General features: G+C 45.7%; 1 protein-coding gene and 1 non-coding gene across 3 annotated transcripts in view; both read right to left on the bottom strand.

Annotated features, from left to right (window-relative positions):
- SV2B (synaptic vesicle glycoprotein 2B) overlaps positions 1–27,426 on the bottom strand; it is a 535,790-nt gene that overhangs the window by 138,524 nt on the left and 369,840 nt on the right. Inside the window, exon 1 of one of the 2 annotated variants that reach the window (XM_069625080.1) lies at positions 12,554–12,718. The exons of the other annotated variant lie outside the window; for it this stretch is intronic. The gene's annotated coding sequence lies outside the window, so the exon portion shown is untranslated. Of the gene's footprint in view, positions 1–12,553; positions 12,719–27,426 lie in introns of those variants that run through there. 2 annotated transcript variants of the gene reach the window in all.
- TRNAS-GCU (transfer RNA serine (anticodon GCU)) lies at positions 11,890–11,978 on the bottom strand. The gene is given in 2 exon segments: positions 11,890–11,925; positions 11,942–11,978. It is a non-coding gene; the product is annotated as a tRNA-Ser (tRNA).

Raw genomic sequence — 27,426 nt, forward strand, 5'->3', positions numbered from 1 at the left:
AACGTCAGTTGAAAGGTACAGCAGCCCACCGGAGCCAAATTCTATAGGATCGCCAAGCCAGAGATACCTGTGGCTCGCCGCAAAGCCTCAACCGAGCCGAGGAACTGGCTCCAGTTTGCCAACCGGATTGTCCAACCAGCAAGTCAGTCACCCATCCACCATGGGCAGCCAAGAATCAATTTAGCCTTGAGAAAGACCCTGATGGGTCGAAACACCTTTTGGCTGGCCTACTTAAATCACTAATTAACCCTGTATATGAAAAACTAGAAAAACCGTCATCTTCCTTATTATCAGCGCAAGCCTTAGGGGGTCCAACCCTTTTATGCCAATACAAGAGGCATGGGCAACACCTCTCCCTTCCGTGAACTTGCTGCTAATCCAAATATCAAAACCTACAATAAACCATATAGCTTAAGCCCCAGTTCTGCACGTGTTGATTCAGCTTCTAGTGCCAACTTTCACCTATTTATAATATCAACTTTCATCACTAGTCCCACCTTGAAAAACTCAACCCTTCGTGTAACTAACAAGGGAGTACAATCCTACAACCTCGCACAACAATAAAAACAGCACAGGTTTTCTACCCAACAAGGTTTAAAAACAATGGTTTCTAGGTTGCTTTCCTAGGAGATCCGGTGTAAAGTTGTATTAACCCCTTGAATTCCCATACAAAGTCATTGTAGGCTCTGTTCATTCTCCTAAAGAAATAATGATCCTAAAGGCATCTCTGATGGAAGTAGCAGTTAGAATGAGGAGGAATGAGTTCTTTGGTCACTTTATGGCGAGGTGAGTCATTTTGTAACGAAGATCAGGGGTTGCCAGCTTGTAGGTGCAGGGTTTCAAGAGACGGTATGAGTCAGATATGGGGGTTCCTTGGCGTGAGTTGGGGGTAGAAGGTAAGAGGCAAGAGTACAACAGCGGAATGCCCTGCTAAAGGCAGCAGACAAAAGGAACACGGTTATAAAAAGGGGCTTGAAAATAAGCAAGGCACCTGTTTGCAGATTGATTGATTGATTAATAGTTTATTTCTATAGCGCCTATATGCAGTGTGTTTCAAAGTGCTTGAGGGGCTTTACCAAAGAAAGTGTGGATGCATTCATGGTAGACTAAGGTGAAAATAGATTTACAGGAAAAGGGTAACTAAGGGTTTACAAGAAAAAACATCAAAATAGATTTTCAGGAAAAGGGTACCTAAAGGTTTACAAGAAAAAATATCAAACAGTTTGCAATAATATTTGTTAACTGTCACAGCGGCAAAATTAAAAATCGTGCCAACAAAATCATCAAAAAATCCTGTCATGCAAGTAATTTAAAGCACTTGCATTTTCTGATGCAATTGTTACACAATTTTACACGGATTACATTGCATAAATTACATCTGCGTTTTGTGTTGAACTAAATGAACATTTTGTACCATAAATCCGATTTCTACATCCTGGGTGAGAAATTGTTCCTGATAGAAATGTTTCTATGGCATTTTATGTGTAAAGTTAACAATTAATTTACTACAATCAGCTTAAACAGCAGCTATAACACATGTGCATTGAACTCAAAGATCTGTGTAGTGGTGCATAGGCGCGTGAGGTGTGTATAAAGGCAATTGTATTCACAAGAAATCTATATAATACAAGCTAAACTAATCTAAATCAGAATATGCGTTGCCTATTTTATAAAGCAAGTGTCTTTGAAGTTGAATACAAAGATAGACTGGTCACCCACCATTCAAGTCACATTGTGTTCATAGAGAAATACTAATGTGATAAAGTTTAACTGACCATTTGTCTATAAACATTAAGAACTATGATGATTATTCTCCTTATGTACCAGCTGTGGAATTTGGAGGAGTAAGCCCATTCCCAATTCAATATTACTACCCGGAAAGGGACTATCAGATTGTATCAAACGATCTGATTGGCCCTTGCCGGGTCATTACCCGACCAACAAAGACTCACCTTCTGTGGGTCTGAGCTCCGCGTCCTGAAGAGTTCCGTCCCTTTCTTTGGCAGGCCGCCATGGAAAGGGAGATGGAACTACGTGTAGTCTTTCTCCCCGATCCCTTGCAACCATTTTGTTTGCTTTATTTCTCGAGTTGAGAAATGGTTTCACGACCGGGGGCATTACCAGACCGGTACTGCCCGCCTCCTCAGGTTCTATTGCTTCATTAGAGCATGCCCCAACATTTAGATATACATCATTTAAAACAAAAATCATCCAACATAGTTATTCCCCTCCTTAGCTTAATAACTAAAAGTTCAGCATAGATAAGAATCAACGCGTTAGGTTGGGTTCATGCCAGAGAACCCCAGTTGTGTATGTTGTCTGTGTCAGTGATAGGGCAAGAAAGGGCGGTAGAGGGGGATCCTGGAGGCTGATTGCCCCCACCCATGTTGCTTTCTTATCCCAGTGCACCCTGAGCCCCCACCTACAATGTAGTGAAATGCAATTTATGGTTTCTCCATGAGGGGTCCATCACCCCTTCGACCACCAAATCCTGGTTCTGTGACTGGTCACTGCCTGACCAAGGAACTCTTATCATCTGTTTAAACATATTTGTTCAATATTTTGGTTTACTCACAATCAACAAGCTCATGAAAAAAGTAGGCATCATACGGTGTCATAAAGCAGTTAGAGTAGTTCAGAGAATGAATTGGTCACCTTGTAGCCCTCCATTCAATCTAGAGTCAAATCCCAGCAAAGCCATAGCATCCATTCAACTGTAGGAGGTTGAGTAGTTGTCTACCACTAAACAGGATAATTACAACATGCATTATTCAGGTCCTACGGCATGTAAGAAAACCAGCATGAAGCGCTACAGACAATGAGATGTGATTAGCACTAGCAATTGGTACACACAATTCAGCAACATAGTGATCATTAACTAGTAAATTCCCTGGACGCGCAGCAGCTAAAGTGTGCCTCTCCACCACAAATGCCCAACCAACCAGGCCTATACACAATATCCTAAAGTGACACACCTGTTCTATTCTGAGGTACAGCAACCACTCAGTAATTCGCCCTACCAACAGGGTGGGAATGGGGCATAAACTCAACTCATGCACAAATGAAAAGGTGGCCCCTAATCTGGCTGTTTTAGCACTACCTGTGGGGCGGGAGAAAGGGGAGGTCAAAATAAGTTCCAATGTGTTCATTTTGAAATATATTTGTTCACTAGCAATTGTCAAAGCTACTAGCTGCACAGCGAAGTAGCTTACCAAACTGGCAAACGTTGGCCAAAACACTGGCCCACTGTGACTGAAAGAGCTGGCCCGCACCAGCATTTTGGACCTCCACTTCAGTAATGCCATATTGCTGTATCGACCAGTCCGAGCCGCCGTGCAAAAGAAGGAAAAAAGCAATAGCTCCTCTTACAATTAACCAAAATGTAAACACTTGTCTACTCTGATCCTGCTCCTGCTCAATTTAACTGTTATTTCGAAAGCAGATCTATTGATGTCTACCCGTTAATAATTTTACTCCCTGCTGAGGGTTTGTTTGTCAACTGTCTCAAAACCATGCGCATTGTTATATGGAAGTGAGACCTTTTTATGAGAATCACAAAACGGCCCTTCATGCATTTCTGTATTGGTCTGCTCCACATTTCATAAATTACTGGAAAGCTTTTTTTAAAGACGTTAACCTGCAGCATATGGATCACACTTCTCCTGATCTGACTCAAAAGCTTTTATGATTAATTTTACATTGAAAACCAATCTGATGGACGTTTCCATATCCAAACTTGGATTGGGTGGTATTCCAGCATTAAATCCGCCAGAATAACAGCCAACTGAATTTGCTGTTACCACCACTTGGCACGACAGAATTACTGCCGGATTACAAGTGACAGGGGTGGAGGAAATCCCAATTTTTTTCAGAGTACATTGGACTCTACGAGGCTTTTTCAGCGAAATTACCACCAGCAGAATTACCAGCACTGTAATTCCAGCACTGTAATTCCAGCACTGTAATTCCAGCACTTTTTCTGAATTTTCAGTGGACATTGGGAGGATTTACCTCCAGTATGATGCTCCTCCTCCCGGGTGTGAGACAATGGCATGTATCTCGCCCATTCACTTCAATAGACAGACACTGAGTGGTGTATTTCTAACCTTCCTGAATCTCCCTTACTTCCACCCAAAAGGATCATGAAGCATTAATCTTGCGCCAGATGCCCTGAGGGATTCTCTGCTCCTACTGCTTCTAATTGCAAGTGTCACCTGGTGGCATGTGTCTCATCCACTGGCTCCAAGAGATGGACAATAACCTCTGTGTCATCAGCCTCCCTGAAACTCTTCTACTTACTCCCACATCCCAAAACACATGAGCGTAAGTCATCCTCTGCTCCGCCCACTTTCTCCTCTCAGGTGTCGCCCAATGAGACGTGTCTCTTCTACTCATTTTAAGAGACAACTGGTGTATCAACTGATATATCACTGGCCTTGTCGAACGTCAGCTACTTTCTCTAACAAAATCGCATGGCACACATACAACCATCTAAGATATTCTGCTCCTTTACTCCTCTTCTCAGGTGTCACCCGATTGCCTGTGTCTCATCCACTCACTTCTAGGGAAAGACACTGACTGGTGGATCACAGGGGCCTGGAATCTCTCCCAGTTCCTCCCACAAAAATGATGTGAGTATGAGTCTCAGACAGGATGCCGTAAAGTCATTTCTGTCCCTTCCACTCCTCTTCCCAGGTGCTTCAGGTGACATGTGCCTCATCTATCTTTTCACTTCAAGAGACAGATTCTAACTGATGTATCCCCAGCCTCTCAAAACCTCTGCTACTTTTTTCCACAAAATAATGCCAGCATGAGTTTCACATCAACTGTGGTTCCAGTTGTCACCTGTTTGCTCATGTGCTGTCCACTCATGTCAGAAGATAAACACTGTTGTGTTACCAGCCTCCATGCATCTCTGATGCTTCCTCCCATGAACATCAAGCAAGCATCAAATCTTATACAAGCGGACCTGCTATTCTCTGCCTCTTCTGCAGTTCCTCCCTGATGTCACACAATGGCATGCATCTGATTGACTCACTTTAAGAGATGGCCACTGACTGGTGTATCACCTACATCCTTTGACTCTCCGCCACTTCCTCTCACAAACATTGTGCACGTGGGAGTCTCCCAGAAGCTGCCCTCAGGGATAATTTAATCCTCCTGCTACTCTTCCCTGGTGTCATGTGAAAGCACATGTTTTGTCCATTAATTTCAAAAGACGGGCACTGTCAGGTGCATCACCCACCTCTGTAAATCCCTGCTACTTCATCCCACAAAAATCATACAATTGTGAGCCTTGCACAAGTTCTTTGCTTGAATTCCCCCCCGCTTCTCCCTTCTCCTCCCTGGTGTGAAGCACAAGCTGCACACAGTTTGTTTTTCTTCGTCGTTTGTGTTGTTTGCAGTCAACAGAGAATGCCTGGTTTTTCTTGCTGCCTCCAACAATCACAACTATTTTCTCTAAACCTCTAGAGGTACCATAAAAAAGCAAGACAGGGGCCTGGATGGGGAGGAGCACCGGGGTTGGGTCTGGTGTGTGTGTCTCACATCCAAGCTGCTCCCCCTCTCTGAAAGTCCCTCCCTCTAAAATCATATCAGATGGCACTTGTGATGTTAACCTACTTCAAATCAGAGGCGTTGCTAGGGGTGGGCTATGGGGGCTATAGCCCCTGGTCTTTTGGTTGTAGCCCCGGATAGAATCTCAGGAACTACAACTAAAAGGCCAGCTAGCCCCCAGTCCCAACAGTTACAACATTAGTGTAGCCCCAGGTCTTTTGCAGACCTAGCAACACCCCTGCTTCAAATCACTAAATGTGTCACACGGCGTTGAGTAAGCACACGCTACACCGAATCTGCCTCTCTGGCAGAGTTCTCAGTCACTACTTTCAAATGCCACCACAAGCATGTGTGAAAGGCGAACACAGAAATCAAATGTCCATTCACTAATAATTTTAAACAGAAGCAAAACTTTGTTTTTCGGCCTCTGACTTCTCCCCTATGTCAGATCCTTTGTGGTATGGCTCGATCCTTTGCACATAACGATGTTGATGTGCTCCATAATAGGATGTTACAGAGCATTCTTCATTCTCTGCTACTCTACGCCCTCTCCAGTTTCTTAAACCATTCCTAATTTCCCTAAGTCTACCTCCAGAAATTACACCCTGCCTCTCTGAAAGCTGCCAAACTTAGAAAACGGGCTCCACCCATGTGTGCCCTTTAGAGGCCATGTTGTCAAGCTCTGCTGGAAATTGGTAACAAGTTCAAGCAAAGTTTGTCCTGGCTAAATCACCTGAAATTCTGGTGATTTTAGCTTCTAGAAGTAAAGTTTGATCAGGCCAGTGGTCACTATTGCGTCAATTATATATTTTTAAAATGTGCCGAATTTTTTTTTCTTTGTAAAACTTGTGCACGTTAGAATTACTGGTTCCATGAAACATTGAACTAAATGAGTACCAGAGAATTAAGCATAACTTCACCCATTACATAAGTGCAAAGAGATAATGGTGGTTGTGCTAGGGTCATGGTTAAGTGTCAACACACAATGGAGCTCGTGTTCATATGAGCTGTGACGTGAATGGAAGGCGTAAAAGCCCAAGTCCTTTACACCTTGCATTTACGCTATGGCTCATATTCTTTCATTTGTACGGGTGAGAGGAGAGGCGGAACGCAACTTGCATTTCCGCCACCTCCTTCCTCTCCACCATACAAATGCTCTTGCGGCTCCGTCAGCATGGGTGTTCATGCCGGCGCATGGCGTCTGATAGCTTTATGCACCAGCATAAAGAAGGCGGACCCATAGGGATCCATTGTACACGCTCCCTGCCACGCGAGCCTGGCAGGGAGCGTGTACAATTACAATTATGCCCTGTGTTAAATTTCAATTGGGAACACTGCTGCAGTGTTCCCAGTTGAAATGAAACCGGTAAGCAGTGTTCCCAGTGAAATTAAACCCTCCCGACATGCTCATTTCAATTGTGCCACCGGCCATGCGCTTTGCTCTCAACTCACACCCTTTTGGCGGGTGTCACCTGCCTTGTAAACCGCTGACTCACCCACTATGCCTCCTGCACGCCCATTCGCTTCAATGGGCTCTCCCCCGCCAAAAACAAAATAGGGTGTTTTGACCCGCATTTGTGACATACATGGTTGAGAGCTATGCATGCGAGCATGGCAAGCTGGGCTCAAAAACAGAAGTAAACGCTGCGCCAGCGTGCCAGGCAGTGTTTACTCACTTTGCACTGCAGAGTGTAAAAGGCACTGTACACGTTTGCAAGCCGACTTTCGCCCTTTACATTTTCACCCTGCATAACCTGGGCATTTGTCCATTAGCTCTGCCGTTTGTATCCAACATTACTCATTTTGTCAGCCCCTTTCGTTTCCCCTCCAGTAAGGTGCTGCATGAGACATTTCCTTTGGTTTGGCATAACAAGGCTGCAGATTTATTTTTACATATACATAACCACTGCAAACAGGTATTAAAAATTAGTTCCAAAAGGTGTGGCGACTGCTCCTCGTCCTGCTTCCCCCTTTACCTCCATAATGATTGCAGGCACAACTCCCCCAAGGCCTTCGAGTCTGAGAAACCGCCTGCCCCTGCAGGTCTTTGCGGACTGGGGGAGCGCCGTTTGTTGGGGGGAAGTTGAGCCCCAATTGCTACCGCCAGACACCCCCGCCGTTTAGGCTCCCAGGAGGCGCTGTCTAGAATGGGCGAAGCCCCTTCCGGTTTAGCAATGGCTCATTCGGAGTCTTTGTCTTATCATAGGTTGCCACAACCCGCCACGCCAAAGGTGGGTTACCGCCCACCGTGGCTCCCCCTGTTCCTAGTTTGTAGCTCTAGAAGTTTTGTGTACACCTTGCTGCCCGGTGCCAGTCCTTCTATCCTTCTTTGACCAGGGATGTCACCCTTGCCAGTTGTGCCTGATCCTGGGGTACCTCAGTCCCACCCCACATTTCCATCCTCCTTGACCAGCTCTCGCACCACTGGCTCCTGGTTCTACCACTGCTTTGAAGCCAACTGCATCCTTCTCTTCCAACCTTCTCTTTACTAGGCACAACTCTCCCAACACTCCGTGCCTGGTAACACCCTGCCCCTGCAGGTGTTTTAAGGGTGCGAGAGCGCCATTTGTTCGAGGAGGCTGAGCCCTCGTTGCCAACACCAGACGCCCCTGCTGTTTTTAGGCTCCCAAGAGGCGCTGGTCCGATTCCGTTCCTTGCATTATCCAACCATCTCCTTCGTGGACACAACTCTCTCAACCCTCCGTGCCTGATACCTCCCTGCCCTTACAGGTGTTTTCGGGCTGAGAGAAAGCCATTTGTTCGAGGAAGCGGAGCCCTCGTTGCCACCACCAGACGCCCCTGCCGTGTTAGGCTCCCAAGAGGCGCTGGTCCAACTCCCGAGTAGTGGAGTCTATACACGAAGCTACTGTACATACTGACTTGTCTTTTGGCTCAAAACTTATCCCCCTTTTGCTACATACTACTGATGTTATATTGATTCCACCGAACTGACCCATGTGCCCAGCCCAATAAATTGCGTTGTGTATTAGTAACTTTCGTGGCCACTTTCTGCAGCCCAATGGATAGCCTGAGCCCTCTCCCCCGCATCAATGCCCTTGCAACTACCAGGCCCTGCCGTGATAAGGTACCCCACCATGACCCCACATAGACAACCTGTTTTGTAGGGTATGCCCTCCTGTGCATCAGCCACTGACCTGCGTGCCCCAGCAACCTTCACCCCCTGGCCAATTCATACTGGTGTTATCTTGTTCCAACCTAACTGACCCGTGCACACAATCCCCAATAAATTGCGTTATGTGTCTCCTTCGTGGCCACCTCAGCAGCCCAATGGATAGCCTGAGCCATCTCCCACGCTTTGGTGCCCTTGCAACTACTAGGTCATAGGTCATGCCGTGATAAGGTACCCCACCATGCACCCAACCTGGACAACCTGCCTTGTAGGGTATGCCCTCTTGTGCATCCACCTCGGTGGCCCCGCAACTGACCTGAGCGCCCCAGCAGCCTTTACCCCCTGGTCAACTAAAATATACCCTATACCGAGAACACCAGTTTCTGCTCAAGTATGACCGCCTACAGAGGTATCCATCTACCTCCGTGCCCTTATCACCTCCCCGGGCGCGGGTGGAGCGAAGGAAGGGCCCAGAAAGCAAAAGCACTAACCGCAACTTAACTGAACTTCATCGGTATATGCTATGCTGCGTTATTTTTAACATGCTTAATACCCAGAAGTTTCACCGAGCTTATTCGGTGTCTGCACATGTGCTGTTCCCTCTCCTCTTGCTCAAAGGGTGATCATGCTGCCAAGCCCCGACCCCTTGCTGCTACAATGTGCCCCCATCAATTGTGACGTGCGTTCCTAAACCTTTGGAACCCTGATAACTAGCCTGTGCCCTCCACTTGCCACTTTCTGAAATTGGGAGGCCACGAACGGTAGTTGAGGTGTCCGGCTATCCTGTCCTGCCCCCCTAAAGGCAGCCGAGTGGCTCCCTAGCGCCACTGCTTCTAGAATGCCACCACTCGAGGGCACCGGCCCGCAAGGCAATGTGGAGATCTACCCTCCTTCCAGGTGTAGAGAGATTCTGAGTATCAGTCCCTTCCCACTCCACCCCCGAGTGAGGTGTATGGGGCACAGTTTGTCCAATTAGACTTGAGCTACAAAGCTGTATTCCCCACCCGCAGACCATCCCCAAGCCTGCTTGCCTTAGGCCCGCTGCGGGTCCAACCTGAACTCTGCTCTTCACCCCTCCTCAGTTAACAAACTGTGGCTAACGACGGAAGCTGCACCATCGGCCCGCGGCAATGAATACTTTGCAGTCCCCGCAGGTACAACCTGTACCTCTGCGACAAACATGCCTGCTAAGTCCACCCGTCCTGGGCCTAACCCACCCAGATGGGACGATGTGTAAGCCCTCAAAAAACTCTAAATAAGCCGTAGCCCAACAGTACAAAGAGAGGAGCCCCAAATGTTCCACACCATCATAACAAGCGGTAAGACTGCAGCTACCCTTCCGGCAGATGGGTGATATTAATACCCACGCGCGCAAGGCTTTCGCTACCCATCCTTCCCCATGGCCTCTTATGGTTGGAGTTGCGCGCCGCTGTACAAGCTAAACCCCATCCCGGCTGCTCAAACTTTGCAACCCAACTACCACCTCCTGCCCTTATTTACCAATACATTTCTTATGCCCCCGCTGCAAACAATGGAGTAATAAACCATAGAAATCAACATGGCTTACCCCCTTCGTTTACCAAAGCCTGCTAACTGCTTCCCAAGGGCGACTATTAATTCCTGGCAGCCCATGCCCTGCTGACTATAACCAAGACTCAATTACACGTTCCGTCCCCTCGTTCTTCGCCTCTGAATAAATCCACCAAAATTTTTTTTTTTTTTTTTTTTTTTTTTTTTCCACCCCTTAGCAGTAGAAAACCAAACGCTGGGCCAACCAGAGAAAATGCCATAGTCGAGCAATAGGACCAAGCAAACATAAATTACCAGCCTACTATCCTGCAGATACATCTTGTTACAACTGCACATTTACCGGTTTCGCCCCTTTAAGTTCACTCCCTCAAACACAAATCGGTAATGCCCCATGTGCCAACTAACCCCTTATTAGTGACATAGCCCACAAAAGGGAGACCTCTATCTCCCCAGTGCCCCCAGGGACAATTTTGGCTAAGGGCGGAAGGCGGTGCGACCTGCTCGCGTTTACAACATTATTGGTTCATCCTGAATCTTGCGTGCTTTCCGGCCACTGTAATAAACCCTGATCCTCGCTCTGACCTGCACCGCATACTCCCATAAAAACAGACTCTACTTGTGCGAACCCATTAACCAAACCTTCCTCCTCATGCTGCTTCTCCCTGGATTCACCCCATCCTGTGGGAACGATATGCAAGGCCCGATACCTGTTTGCTCACATTGATCTCTCCTGTCCCGATTCCCTTAAAAGGCCTCTCGTTTGGTGTGCGGTCATACAACTAACACTATAATAGGCAGCCATCCTTCATATCCCCTCTTCAAAACTGCTCGCATTTACCACTACTTTACATGCACCTTTCCCTATATTGGTGATGCACACCTGCCATATACTTTAAACCGTGTACAAAATACTGTTCGCACTTACAACTACTCTATCATGTACATTTTCCAATACTTTCCCCCTGCCCCCGTGTCCCACGATGGTGGATTAAACAGTACTACTTGAACGAGGGCAAGTCGAACCCCTCACCCCACAACAACCCAACTGAGAAACTAACAAGAGGAATTAAAAAAGGTGGCAAAACCCATAATTGAAAGGAAAGAAAGTGAACAAGGTGTCCCAAGCTGCCTGTGGAGAGGTAACTAAAAATAGCGTTAGGAGCAAAGGGGCGCTGAACCTGGGCACTTTGACTGCTGGATGGAGCAGCTAAACCTCTAGAGCATAGTTGCACAGGCTGTGGCAGAACCCCTGAGCCACCAAGCCCACAGGCCAATGGCTACTCCGAGCATGAGTAGGCTTCGACTCAAGTATTGCCAGTGCAAGATTCTGTTCCATTTCTCCACGGGTAAACAAAGGCAGGGGAATAACAAAAGGACTATGAGGTGCTTTTCACGCAAAGCGAGCATTGGCACGATGACGCTCACATTGTAATGTGCTCTGCAAGTGACAAGGGGGTTGCTGTGACCCAATGATAAGCCAAAAATCAAAGGAAAGAAATGTGAACAGGTGGCCCAAACAGTAGTGCACATTTCAGTCAAAAGGTTGCCTCGGCCACCAGGCCATGAGGGACATTGCTGCCCTAGTCATGTGTAAGTTTAACCCCCCTAATTTGCACAAACCTCGATACGAAATATACACAGCAGTTTCAAACGCCTGTATTTCCAAAATACATCGACTCTGGTGGGACCCGAACCCACAACCTTTGAATTGCTTTACCGCATCCTTAGCAGTCCAACGCGCTATCCATTGCGCAACAGAGCCTCCTAACAGGCTTAGCACAGTGTGCATTTTTATAGCGCTACGATTTTTTACCCACAGTGTGCAGTGCTCATTTATCGACCTCGGACGGATGAAAGGCAGAGTTGGGCCCCGCCGGGTTTCAAACCTGCGTTCGCATGTTCTGCACAGATGTCCAAAGCTAGCGCTCTGCTCGCTGTGCCACCTGACTGGCTGGATGGAGGCCTCGGGCATTTGCAGAACCCCAGTACAAAAGTCTGTAAATATGAGGCGATGAAGCCTAGGCTCGAGGACTATTTATTTTCCGCCCCTATTAAAAAACGGGTGGGCCGTTTCAGATCGGCCCTGCCATTCGATCGCCTTCATGAAAACATCCGGAAAACCAACCCCCGCTCGCGTTATCTCTTGCCTGCCCTGCAAGTGCCGTAAACTCATGAAAACATCTGGAAAAAAAAAAACAACCCCGCGGCGTTATCTCCTGCCTGCCCCGCAAGTGCCATAAACTCTCCCAACTCAATTCCAGCGGAGTAAATGCCTGCGGACTCTTGGCCTCGCGGCATAGGTGGCGCCTAGCGCCACCCATCAACTCCACACCCTACCTTAGGTAAATCTGCCGAACTCCCGAATAGACGCCCTGCTCTCTCCGCCTCGTGAGCAACTGGATTCCTCCCTGGACTGGAATTTCTGCCGCCACTCCAACCGGACCGCTTCTCTCTCCATAACCCCCGAACAAGGAACAGGAAAACTGAAATCAGTCCTTTCTCCCCCAACGAAATCCTCCTTCCATGGCACGAAAAACGAAGTCCTCCGCTTTTGGCGGGCGCCCGGCTGTTGGAAGAGCTGCAAGTGCTCCTGCGCCGGGCGCCCGCCGCTTTTATGTCCCCAGCCCCGCCTCCTTCCTTTGTTGCCCTTCGCGGGCTTTCCCGGGCTCTTGGCGCCCTTTCCTCTGACTCCTTTGCCGCCCTCTCCCCTGCCCCTGGGGGGGGAGGGGCAAGAGAGCGTAAAGGAGGAAGGCCCCTGCCCCGGTTATCGGGGTGCCTCCTCCACTCGCTGTGCTCCCCGTTCGTCACCTTCAGTACAAATGTGGAAAATTTGGCGGCGTGGTGGCGCTTACGTTAACATCTCCCCACCCTAAAATGATGCTGTGCAGACTTGAATTCTCATTTCGCCCGATATAATCGGGAGCAGTGTGCAGACAGATTGCGCTCCAGTTCTGAAGCCGTGTTTACGTTCAAATCCGACGGCACTTTATGCGATTAATCTCCCAGACGCACTTGACTGGAAGCTTCTTACAGCCATATCATCCGTGGGCGGTCTGTCCCTCCTACGCATCTTACAGCCTCACTATGGTCACGTGAAGTGCTCCTCACTGTAAAAGGTTCCTGTCGCCATTGAGCGAGTGGGAGGCCCTTTGAGGCAGAGACGACTGAGCTTCTAAGAGCCCCTGATCAATGCCCTTGATCCCCGAAAGCAGCGTTCTTCACTGATCGCAGGGGGGAGCTGTCATATTCATAAAGACTAGGAACAACCCCTTCTCGAGATAAACGAACTGCAGGTTTGGCTCCCACGCCTGATCTGGGGGTCACCAGGACAGCAAATTGCATTACGAAAATGGGTGCCAACCGATGTCTATTTCCAATGCGCTGCCCGTCAATAAGGGCTGCATTTCTTGGTGTCCTGCGTGATCAGATTTTGTGATACAAGGTTGTGTCTGTTGGGAAGTTGTGTAGCTCTCTAGTTTTCCTGTGAGTTTACAAGAAGAATAAAGCAACATATTAACTCTTAAAATTCCCCTCCGGACTTCCACCGTCTACCTCAGTGTGGACTCTTAGGAACTGTAGTCCTCATAATCAACATCGTTATGTTTACTTTTGCTGAAATGCTTCTAGTTATTTGACAGGAGCTTCACTGCTTAACGTAGGTGTACTATTCCCTCTGATGGAAAAAAATGCACAATTAATTGTAGACGTCAGCATAAACACAGAGGATGCTACATATACTGTATTGTTTTTCCACCTACTAAGTGAATAGGGCGCGTTTAAAACATTTACCCACATCAGTAAAAATACCGCCGACGGTAACATCTATCTTGTTAAGTTGCCTGCATCGTTCCCTTGCAGATTAACCACTTCACCATCATGACCTTAGGATGGACTGTCAAAACATGACCCGTTCTTCACACTGCAGCTGTTCCATGAAGGGTATAGTGTTCATTAATGCAATGCACGCAGCGTAACAGAGTCACGGACAGCAATCATTTGTACCACCGTCGGAGTGAATATTAAAGCCAAGCCACCTTGTACCTATCTGTGATAGAGGTACTTTACCACTAGCTCAAATTAGAAATGATTATTGAGATAGTAATGGCTAGTGCTATTAAAAATGTACTCCAGTAAAGTAAATATAGTTGGTCTCCTACAATGAAGTGACAAACTTGAGAATATGAAAGAGTGGGCGGCCACCATGTTAAGCCTAGCTCTGATGACATCTGAGATGACCCCGTTGACCCTGCCCTGTGATAAACCATATAATGTGCTATGGCGTAGGCTCATGTCAGCAGTTTTCAACATGATGCTCTCAGCTAGCATTGTAGATAAGAGGCATTCCTTCATCTCACCTAATCTGCTACAGGTTCAGCATGCCTGGGGTTCGGCCCTCCAGTGGAAACCTCACAGCTCACACTTGCTCATGTTTATTTATTTATTTATTTATGTATTACATTTATTGATAGCGCCCAGGACCCAGAGGTATCACGACGCTAGAATTGCTTTACAGACAGTGCATTTGAGAATGTGTTGCACATGTGTTACACATGTACTATCTATCTATGGGGAGTCGAAGTAACCCATTGATGAACACGGATAAATCAAAATTATAGAGTATAGGCTCCTCATTGGATTCTTAGTTATCATGACATCTCATCATTGCAACCTTCCTCACACCAAACCCCTCATCCATGTGTTGTGACGAATCAACTTTCAGGGCACTATTGGTCCAGGGATGAACAACATTTTCTAAATCATCAAAGGAAGGATAGCTCAGGGGCAGTGCATTTGACTTGGAAGCAAGACAACGCAGCCACAGGTTTGAATCCCGATCCTGTGCTTAGAAACCACTCGTTGCTATTAAGCGTGTTATAAACGAGCAATTGCAATTATAAAAGAATGAATATTAATTAAAAACAGCCCCACATCTCCAGGACACTAGAAGGGATGTGAACAGACTGCAAACACAAGTCAATTATACACCTCCTTGTCCAATTTTGGTAATGTGGCTGGAACGGCAGGCTTATCTCCGCAAGGTCATGGATCGTTGGTTAGTTGCAACACAGCGAAAATACAATTATTACCCAATGATAACCACTTGTTCCTATTAAGCACGTTATAAGAGAGCAATTTTAATTAAAAAAGGACAATTATAATGAAAAACAGCTTTCACCTGCAGGACACTAGAAGGGATGCAAACAGACTGGAAACACAAGTCAATTATACACCTCCTTGTCCAATTTTGGTAATGTGGCTGGAACGGCAGGCTTATCTCCGCAAGGTCATGGATCGTTGGTTAGTTGCAACACAGCGAAAATACAATTATTACCCAATGATAACCACTTGTTCCTATTAAGCACGTTATAAGAGAGCAATTTTAATTAAAAAAGGACAATTATAATGAAAAACAGCTTTCACCTGCAGGACACTAGAAGGGATGCAAACAGACGGGAAACACAAGTCAATTATACACCTCCTTGTCCAATTTTGGTAACATGGCTGGAACGTCAGGCTTATCTCCACAAGGTCATGGATCATTGGTTAGTTGCAGCACAGCGAAAATACCCAATAATAAAAGGGACTGTCCAGTCAAGGTTGTATAAAAATATCTACTTTATTATTATCACAACAGACAGTTCTAGCGCACTACGAAATACAACCCACCCTGTAAAGGCATGCCGAGGACAGACAGTGGCAAAGAAAGAAAAGGGATGCACTCTGGATATTGACAGGAGGGTAGTCAGTGCAGTAATTGATCTCAATAGTTAAAGGATACTTTGGTTTCCACTCAAAGGGAGCAATGGGTCGTAAAATATCACTAGCGGCCTTCGGAGAAGGACCAGGGGGACAGAACCACAATGAACCTTGTACTGTGGAAGTTCTTGGTGCTTGACAGCATTGAGTTGCTTTCAGGGCACTTTGCAGCTTCTGTGACAGAGTTCAAGATGGGAGACAGCTGCAGGTATCAGGCGGCAGGCAGTTCCGGGAGCTGCGGCTCAGGAAGGGGAATCATTGTCTCAGTGCTGGTCGGCTGGTCTGAAGGACTGGTAGAGGTGTCTCGGATGGCGTTAGCAACTGCGGCATAACAACAGTCAGCGGTGCAGTTGGTTGCAGCTCGAGGGGTGCGACTGGCTAAAAAATGTGCTTTGAAACACAATTTACTTGCTGTATAAGCACCTTACAAATGCACAATAAATAAATAAATAAATAAATAAATAAATAAATAAGGCGAACGTCAGTAGATGCTTGTCGATGCACTCCTCCTAGCTTCTTCACTTGGCTCGTGTTGTCCTTTAAGGTGGACGGCCCAAAGCTAGGAGGCTTGCTGCAGAACCTAGCTGTGTGCTGGCTGGGAACCGGTTCTTGAGCTGGAGAGATCTTGCTTTCCTCTTTGAGGTCCTGGACTTCCTTCACTGGCAGAAGATGTAAGGCAGACTGCACCTTCAGCCAGGGTCCAATGCTGAGTTCTTCTTTGCTGCTTCAGGTGAAGCCTTCAGATGATCTGCCCAAAAGAGGGTCTCGGCCCTCTTTCAAAGCCAAATAGGCCACAGTGATTGGTGTAGGCTAAGCCTACCTTAATGAACCAATACTAGGTCCCCACCAACAAACTCCTGTATGTATGAGGTCATAACCATAGTGCTTTGCAAAAGAAAAGTTAAAGGGGTGAAAACGTATTATACTAGGTCCCACCCATCTTCCTGTCTGTTGTAGATCAAAGGGTCTCTCTAGTTAATGGAGCCCTCTGTGGTTCCTGATTAAAGCAACAGGTCTCCCTTGAAGCTGCAGCAGGACCAGACTTTCTGTCTCCATCAAATCACATATACCTTCTGAATGGGGTTCCCCTGAGGGGATGACTACTGCAACACACAGTCCCAGACATGATATGTCACTGTCCATTGATACTTAGGCTGGGAGCAGGTTCACACAGTGCATATCAAAGGTTGTTGGGGTTTCCTGTCTCCTTTGTTAGCCTCTGCAGCTAGGCCCCATATGGGCCTGTTTGAATTAAACTCTGATTAGTATGCAAAGCTGTCACCAGCAACAGGTAAACAAAAGTACAGGTTGGATCCAAGGAGCCTGTTTTAGTTATTTAGGCTGGCCATGACAGAGGGAAGGTTTTGCCCTCCCCCTTCTGAGATGACATGGTGTAATTCTGGCTGTCATATTCCAACTAAATATGACAGGGGGACTGCGCCTGTAGGCCGTGTCCACCCAGAATACAGAGGAATATACATATGTTGTGTAGTGAAGTTTGGAAAGTGTTTGCGGATTAGACCCACGAATTTCCTGGAGGCTGATCTACCATCATTCAATTTCTTTTCAAATTTTAAAAAACCGAGGCAAGCGCGAACGTGCAGATGATCAAATTCCTCACAAGTGTATACACAAGTGTATACACAGAAGTCACATATATAACAAGACAATATACCAAGGCAAGAATATATTTAATCAATCAATAGAAAGTAGGTATCCCACATGCATATTAGGTTTTTCACTTTGCTCACTGGGCTGGGAAGGGGGCCTAAAGAAATGGACCAAAAAGCAGAGGTCCACAGTGAGGGATCCGGGGGACAGCCCACCACCAACACCTCCATTTTGTCACCATTAAGTTTAAGCCAGTTCTGATTCATCCAGTCACCAACGGCCCTCAAACAGTCATGAAGGCATGAAAACACCTTGGCTTGGTCTTGATCTAGCCGGATCACAATTTGAGTGTCGTCAGCATAAGAATAACATTTGAGGCCGTGGGAGCGGATGAGGCAGACCAGTGCCCAGATATAGATATTAAACAGGATCGGGGAGAGTGAGGAGCCCTGTGGGACACCGCAGGTAAGAAAGCAGGGTGAAGAAAGAAAAGGGGGCATAGCAAGAGTTTGCGTGCGGTCAGCGAGAAAGGAAGTAAACCATGCAAGGACCTGACCAGATATCCCAATCTGGACCAGGCGTGACAACAGGATGGGGTAGTCAACTGTATCAAATGCGGCTGACAGATCTAACAAAATGAAGGCACCAACCCCACCTGAGTCAACAAGCCTGGACATGTCCTGCACGGAGACCAGTACCCTTTCAGTGCCTCTGCCTGGTCTAAAGCCTGCCTGTGCAGGATTGAAGATTGAAGATCTTAGATGTTTCCAGGAAAGAGGATAGAAGGGGAGTGATAAGAGATTCCAAAGGTTTGGAAAGAAAGGGAAGCAGAGAGATAGGGTGAAAATTGGCCAGGACCGTGGGGTCAAATGAGGGCTTCTTAAGAAGGGGGATAACCCTCACAGATTCAGCTCCGAGGGGACCAATCCTGATTGACAGGAATTATTAATAGCCAACGTGATATCTGCCAAGAGATCTGGGGCGATCTTCTTCACAATAGTAGCAGGAATAGCGTCCTCAGAAGAGGATGACTTAATTCTTAAGATAGCCGCTAGGACCTATGTCTCAGTAAATAGAGGGAAAGTCAACCAATTGACCGTGGGATCAATGGTGGGTGGAGGAAATGGTTTGATGGCATCCGGAGTCACTGTCGCTGGGGATTTTGCAATATTTGTGTGGATCACTTCGATTTTATTAATAAAAAATGAAGCAAGATCATCGCACAGCTTTTGAGAGGGTTTGACTCTGGAAGTAAGGGTCTCAGAAGAGGCTTGTGAATTCACAATAGAAAACAGGCTTTTGGGCTGACATAGAGCAGTTCCAATTTTCTGAAAAAAAAAGGAAGGAAATGGAATCAGCATCAGTGAGGTGCCAATGAAACTTCCAGCAGTTGCCGAAACTGACCTTTGGCGAGATGCAATGCCGTTACTGGGTTTTGACAGTAGGGCATCTTCTGGTCTTCTGAACCTGCACACATTACTCTTAAACCACCTATTCCTTTGCCTTGTATTTATCAGTACCACCTTGCTAAAAAAAACAGAGGAAGGCATCAAACTGGCCATTGATTTTTAATTGCAGCAGGGAATTATTTCCATTTCAAGATACCCATGTAGTATTATGCAACATTCTCTCTGTTTTCAAGCCTGGCAAGGATACCTATTGCTTTGGTCAAGATCTAAGAGTAGTAAATACTGCTGCTCTCCCCGCCGTTCTGTCATTCCTAATCCAGCTACTATTCTCTCTTGCATTTCTCCATTGCCAACACATTCACTTTTGTTGATCTATGCTCCACTTTATTTCGAATTCCTATTCACCATGACAACCAACCTATTTTGTTTTTATACATGCCAGCTTGCAATATTCATGGTTACACCTTCCATCAGGTTACACCGAAAGACTGTCTGTTTTCTTCAAAATTCTGAAGAAAAATGTGGACTCACCTATGTTTTCGGCTTGCTCTACTGGCATCCAATACGTTGATGACCTCCTTCTCGTTTCTCTTTCCCTCAAAGCTTGTGAAACTGATTCTCTAGCATGCAGTCTATCCTTCAGATGCCTCGTTGATGCACAATAAAGCACATGCGGTTTTCTGTTGGAATGATGGGCTACTTTTGCCAATGGATTTTTGGCTACTCTGCCATTGTCCGACCCTTGCAGAGCCTCCCACCATTCTGGACTGGTCTCTGTAGGCTACCTCCACCCTTATGGCTATTAAAGAAGCCCTTGCCTATGTGCCCACTCTTGCTCTGCCGGATTACGACAAACCTTCCATACTCATTTATGAGCATGACTCCATTGCTCTAGGGGCCCTGATTGAATCATATGGTAACCTTCAGAAGTTTCTGATCTCATTCGCAAAGGTATAACTCATCACATGTCTAACGGCTGCATCTCCAAATATGAGAAATGTCTGTCTGCACCATACATTTCTATTTCTCATTGTTTAGTGTTAAAGCCTGCATCCCTTCTACCTACACCACATGATGGGAAAATCCATGCTGATGTCACTCCTACTCCTTTTAATACCCCCCACATTGATTTCAAAGATGTTTCACTTCAGTACCTTGAAACATGTTTTCATTGTGTTTAGAGCTTGCCTATTTAATTACAACAGTGTCCTTCTTCTGGGCTAGGTAGTCTGTAGACTGCATTCTGTTCATGATGCTTATCCCCTGTCACATGTTCAATTCACAGAGGTTGTGGCTCCCACCTGTCCAGTCACTCTCTTTAAGGGCACGTCTGCCCCCATATACACTCGTTCCAGCTATACTTTCAGAGTTGTCCATGACTTTGGACAGCTCTGGAAGTAAGGGAGCTATTTTATCGCTCAGTATACCCGTATGTTCAATGGGTTGATACTTTTTACATGTTGCACTGTTGTCCTACCAGCGATCTTCTTATATTGTCACCACCGGAAAACTGTCTGGTAGGTTATACTTCTAAATACGTGCCCCTTTCTAGACACTCTCACCTTCTGAGGTTAGTATTTTTGTATTGAAGTCTGATGATTTTTCTCTTCACTTTTCTCCTTGGTATATCTCTAAGAAGATAACCCCCTCGAGGGGAAACATTAGTGGACCGATAAGGGAAGTGTACAATGTTAAAATATTTTGTGGCATGCCAAAGATAGCTAGCTCATCGCACCCCAATCTATCCTGCCTTAACTTGCCAGGGTGACCCATTACTTGACTCACACCAGCAAAGTAGGAATGTTGTCTAAAGTGAATCAATTCTGGTAGGGTCCTGATTTCGCTTCTGCTGCACAACAGTATTGAACAACCTGTGTCATCTGCCTATGACATAATGTAGGGCAGAGTATCAAGCAAAGCTATCTGCCCATCACTTACCATTTCATTCAGCAGTCCAGGTGCAATGGTTTAAATATACATTGGTCATTAAGGAGAGGTTTACTGGCTGAGCTGTACCATACTCTTGCCAACACACTGACTCCATAACTATAGCCAAGAAACGCCTGAGAGACTTTATTGTCTCTTTCGGTTACTCCTCATCATTGACATTAAGAAAGAGGGATACGATAGTACCCAGATGATTGGGGATATTTGTTCTGCCTTCAACCATACACAAAACCTGCATTGTGCTTATCACCAACAATCAAGAGGGGCAGTTGAACAAAAGCACTCTGAAATGAAGAACATACCGCAAAATATGAGATGAAATTGGATTGAAATGGCCAGATGCCATACCTCTCATTCTTACATGTATCACAAATGTGAATAATAGGAAACAAGGCCTGTCCCCACATGATGTTCTGATGAGATACACATTTAAATGATGATACTGTATTGGAGTACTATAAAACACTAATGACTGCTATCAGGTCTCTACACACACAGGCCCTGAATGCGCTCCATAAACAAGTAGAAGGTCTGTGCCAAGACCTCAAACCTGCTGAATGTGGTAACATACAATTCTACCAGAGATGCAATACACTACTGCCATGTTGCACATGACTCTATGTAGTGCTCTCCACCACTGACACAGCAGTTCATTGTAAAGGCAATGACGTGTGGGTCCATGCACTGAATTGCAAGTGGTGTTCTAAGCCCTTCAATGTTGACACTGCTGCTTTTTTAGCCCAATGAGCAACAGCTTGGAGCCGATATTAAAGCATGCCACCATTAAAAACCTTTGTGGCACCACAAAATGACATCAACGGCCTGGTGACACACCAACTGCTTGAGGTGACAACAACAACCTCCTACCTTTCCTGCCTTTCAGTCAAGTTGTGGGGCATGCCTTCAAATATCCTTTTCTTCTTTGGCCCATAGTAACTTCTTTGCACGTGAAAATGGAGGCCAGATTTGCTACAAATCCAGCACAGAGGTGAAAGCCTGGTGACCCACTGGGCAATCCCAGTGCCTTGAGGACTGCTGTTTGTTTGTGTTTGCATGTGCTCCGTGACAGCTGATTAACTGGGATTGCAGAGCCTTGTCTTCGGAGCCCACTGCACAATGACACACATCTGTTGAGGAGTTGCTCTTACACATTTATTTCTTGCTCTCATCACATCAGCATCTTCTATCTGAGTTGCTTTTGTAAAAATATGTATTGGTTTGATGTATTTGTAGATTCAGCTAGGGCGACACAAGTGATTTCATGCCCCTTGAAATACCGTCCTACGCCACAATTCTAGGTATGAAAAACAGGTTTCTCATAACTCAAAAGGTATTTGAAGAAGTTGACTCAAATTGAACAAAAGGGGTCTCCAGCTTCGCCTAGGAAATAACTATAATGTCATGTATTCATGAACACTTGGTCAACCAAACGAAGTTCTCCCTATCTAGATTAATCTCTCTACTGGTACTCAAGTAAGCATGTGTTACATATTCAAATATATATTAAAACACTCTAAAAATACTCTGCATTCTAAACCTTTATATTGCTTCTATCTAAGCAATACAATTTACTTTAGTTATAGCATCGTCACATTTCAGCAAGCATGTTTACATATTTTAAAATTCTTCCAAATATTTGATTTTCCCCCCTATCAAAACAATGATGGCATCTGAGAAAAAATATTTGAACAAATAGCTTTTATAAATAATCATCCATTCTATTTTCCTCCTCTGTGAAAATGAGGGGTTGTGAAGGTATAGGCTATGTGCAAGTCCTTTACAATGGGTCTCATTATATTTTTGCCCGTACAGAAATAATGTGCTGGTACTAACATTCACTGGCACGTTTCTGCACCAGCAAACTACAAGTTTGCTGGTGGGGGGCCTGATTTACCTCCAGCCAAGAGGTGGAGGTAAGTCAGGCACCACACTGGCAAACAATAGTCGGTATTACTGCCATTGGTATTACTGGTGCCAGTAATAGGGGAATCACCCATGGAGTCCTATAGTCCTATCGCCCTTCCCGGCACTTATGGTATCCCGCCAGGTTTCCCGGTGAGATGCCATCAGACTTGTAATGAGGCACAATGACTTTGACATATTTGAATTTGGAAAATAATACTCTATGGGATGTTTTACTCTACTCTTAACACATGTGTGTGCAGTCTTCTCAGAATATGTGCGTGTAGCTTTCTCTGAACGTGTGTAGATAATGTTCAATTTGTTTGTGTATGTGTGTATCTGTATGTGCGTTAGCAGCTGCAAATACAGTCGTGTGCACAGCTTTCAATCTAATCAAAATAATTTGTCTACAACTGTATACATTTTGGGTTGGAGTTATAATATTTTCCAGTGAATGTACAATTCGACAGCACCCTTTCCTGTCACATTACACATATGTCTGCTTGTGCATTTCAAGATAAGGGACTGTAGGGTTTAACACTTTGCATCATTTTCTATGAATATTATGATTTCTCTGTGTTAATTTCGGTTGCAAAAACATCTGATTCATGGCTCAACTCACAATGGCTGCTTAATGCATGATATCACATTAGACAATAGTGAGTCATGGCTTACACTATATCCTGTGTGATTCTACACCAGCATGAGCCAAGGATTCATTTAATGGCACATAAATTAACAAAAACAATATGCGTTTGAATTTGCACCAAAATGCATTCAGTTTAAATTGTGATTCTCAATACAAAAATGCATTTGGCTTAAGGAAATTACATCTCAAAGTCTATTCAATGTATATGGGAGCTAGAGGGCATGTTCTATAATGCTACACCTGTGTCATTGTCATGCTAGCATTCCACTTGATTACCTGCCCCTTAGATTCGTGGGATTTCACCATGGATAATACAGGGGAAATTTGGGATTATTTCAGTGTTTTACTTACTTTCAAAATGCGGTTTTTCATTTCTGGAGAATCATCAGGGACCCAGTCAATCTGGAATTACTAATTCAGCAAACTCTGTTTTTAGTTGGCGGTATGGAAACCAACTGTCAACCTGGGCTGGTCATCTTTCTCTCAATGGCTTCTGTCTCCATTCTGCATGGGGATCAGTCATCTAGATAGGTTCAGTTATCTTCTCCTTGGCCACCTCCTTCCAGAAATAGCCTTCAATTTTACTCTCCCAATATTAATTTAATCTGTGTGCATGCTATTTTATAATCCTCGGCTCCTGCCCAGCCTTGTGACTAGGGGTGGTTTTCACCAGTCCCATGAATTCAAAGGGAGGGCTAAACTCACTTAAAATGTATAATAGAAATGTTATTTATGTCACATAACTCTGGATGTGAATGTACACGATTAATTCAATCAGAATCATCAGTTTCTGCAGATCAGTGTGCACAGTTTCATGCACCACCTGTCCCCATATGTTGCCGATTACCAGAGATAATCTATTTTCCTACTTATTTACAAATATTTCTAATGAACCATATGCACATTTTAGATTGACTGCAAGACAATCTGTAATTTGCAGCTCATGCCACATAGGCTTTGCTTTAAAAAAAATATGATTTTTCAAATAATTCAATTTCTTATTTTCAATACCATCTAAAGGACAACTTCATTTTCCAAGTGAAGAGCTGCTTACTTTCGGCCAATAGAGGTCACTGTTTTTACATCCCCAGTACATTGTTCTTTCTATTATGAATCATGTCTAATTGTGCTGGTCTCCCCACAGCTGTGGGGAGCTTAAATAAATAATCCAAACTGACCTTGGGTTAAACTAAGTTTGTGCTTTTCCCCAACATTAATTAGCACTGAGCCACTCTGACCTCACAGCGTGGTCTGCAATTTTTTTTTGTTGATATTTGATATTTTACTTGTAACGCGCTCGTAGTGTTTCAGAGCGCGACAAGGCAAGGCAGGGGAAATAGGGAAGATAACAGAACAACGATCTTACTAGGCTTAGTGACATTGAGAACGTGCAAGTGTGAAGGGAAAGGGGAAAAAGTGCATGGAATGGGGAGAGTGGAAAGTGCGGAGCAGAGGGGAGACAGATAAATAATAAAAACAAATATAATAGATAATGGAGAAATAAATAGGGGTTAGTGCAGCCAACACGTGGCAAGGGCGGTGCTTACGCCAGCAGAACTGAGTAAGTCTGATAAGTGCATGAAAGAAGAAAAAGGGGGATTTGGGGACTGTATGGGTACAGATATAGTTCCCAGTGCAAGGGGTGGCCAGGAGGCAGTGCAGAAAGGGTGGCAGGGTGAGCAGGTACCTGGGCCCGGGGGACAGAGGGTGGCCATGTGCACAGTGCCAGGATTGAGCAGATCAGCAAGGGAGAGGGGGAGCAAAGGCAGAAGCAAACAGGAAAGTCTTGAGGTGCTTCCGGAACCAGAGATGGTTCTCCTCAAGTTTTAGAGTGGCCAGGAGGCTGTTCCAGAGGGAAGACAGAGATCTACCCATAGCTCGTTTCTTTGAAAAACGACTGACCCTGAGGGAGTTAGCGGTAAAGGAGTGGACAGCTCGAGAGGGGAGGTATTTGCGGAGGGATAGCTGAAGGTATTTTAGACCCAGGCCCCAGAAAGCCTTGTGGACAATGCATAGGGTTTTAAATTTAATCCTTGCATCCACTGGGAGCCAATGGACAGATTTCAGAGCTGGAGAGATACGATCCCAGGGCTTGAGGCTGAGGACAAGTCTCGCAGTCCTGTTCTGGATTAGTTGCAGAGGATGGAGAGTAGAGGCAGGAAGATTTAGAAATAGGCTGTTACAATAGTCTAGCTTGGAGAGAACCAGAGCTTGGGAGACAGTGAGCTTCTGGGGGAAGGAGAGGAAAGGAAGAGTACCTCTGAGGAGGTGCAGAAGGAAGTTTGACTTTTTAGAGACCTCAGAGATGTGGGCAGAGAAGGAGAGTGTGGAATCAAAGATGACCCAGAGGTTCTTAGCCTCACAGGTGGGGATAGGAGGAGGGCCAAGCGAGGCTGGCCAGAGAGAGATCGGAAAGGATGGGGAAGGTGTGCCGATGAGGAGGATCTCGGTCTTGCTGGCATTCAGACAAAGGTCATTGATGGCACACCAAACTTGAATGGCAGTTACGCAGTCAGAGATGAAAGAGGGAGAGGAGGTGGCAGAGGGCAGCCTGAAAATGAGTTGAGTGTCATCAGCGTAGCACTGGAAATTTGAGCATAGTGTGGCAATGCAGTGGGCGAGAGTTGCCAGGTATTGGTTGAAAAGCCAGGGTGAGAGGTTAGACCCCTGGGGAACACGACAGGTAGACAGGAAGATAGAGGATAGGAAGGACCCAAGTTGCACCTGGGAGGGTCGATCAGAGAGGAAAGAGGTCAGCCAGGGCAGAGCCTGATCAGTGATATCCAGGTTCTCACGGAGACGGTTGAGCAGGATGGTATGGTTGACCGTGTCAAAGGCAGAAGAGAGATTGAGTAGGATGAGAACAGAGGGAATGTTAGAATCAAGGTTGGAGAGTAGATCTTCACGGATGTTCAGGAGAGCAGTTTGCGTGCTTCTGGCTGCTCTGAAACCAGATTGTGGTCATGTAGACAACCAACAGAGTCAGTATGAAGGTTAAGCTGAGAGATGGCCAGCTTCTCAAGGAGCAATGCCTGTAGCCCTATCACATAACTGCCTCATGTACACAGTCCAGTGTCTCTCCAAATGTCTCAGTGCTAACTCCTAATATATCTTGGGTTTTCATCTCAGGATAGAACATAAACCCAAGTGTCATCACCACAATCCATATAGAATCATAATGGCACATAGGACACAGGTACCTCTGCCCTACAAACATCAACAAATGCATCTTCATCCCTTCACTAAAGACCCTCCCTTGCCTCCCACTTTATTCCAGGACCAAGCAACAAAATGGATGAGGTATTCCATACAAATCAAGTTTATATTAAACTAAAATACAAATGCATTTGGGTGTCCCTCTTGCTGACCATGGGGATTAGGAGAAATCCATACTTTCCTCTAGGGGGGGGGGAGAGTATATGTGTGAGTGCTTTTTCTGATTAAAGGGAGTGGGGTTCACCAGAATCTCGATTGAGAGTGCAGTAGGATGAAGGGTCAAACTGTGCCTTAGAGATAGGGCCTTAGCTGAGAACCGTCTATTTTCTGTGCAAGTGTATTTGGTACCAGTATCTGTAAGCAGTAGCTGTTTGACTGATCAAACTTGAAGATGTAATACATGTTTGGGGGTATCCCACCTGTAATTCCGGTGGGATACCGACACACCGACCTACCATTACCAGCGGCTGATATCCCGGTATTAGCAGGATATTCCAGGTGCCGGTAATGGCGGTCCTTCCCCGTTCCATGGAGTCCCAATAGGACTCCATGGAGGGGATTGACGGGTTAATGGCATTGGTAACACTGGTGCCAGTAATACTGGGAGTTTTCTGCTGGTGGGGGCTTGATTTACCTCCAGCTCTTAAATGGAGGTAAATCAGGCTAACCCCACAAGCAAACCTGTAGTTTGGCGGTGCACAGTAACAGAATTTCTGCCA

Source organism: Ambystoma mexicanum, chromosome 11 (assembly GCF_040938575.1).
Source record: "Ambystoma mexicanum isolate Mex_15411 chromosome 11, UKY_AmexF1_1, whole genome shotgun sequence".
In the NCBI taxonomy this organism is placed as follows: Eukaryota; Metazoa; Chordata; class Amphibia; order Caudata; family Ambystomatidae; genus Ambystoma; species Ambystoma mexicanum.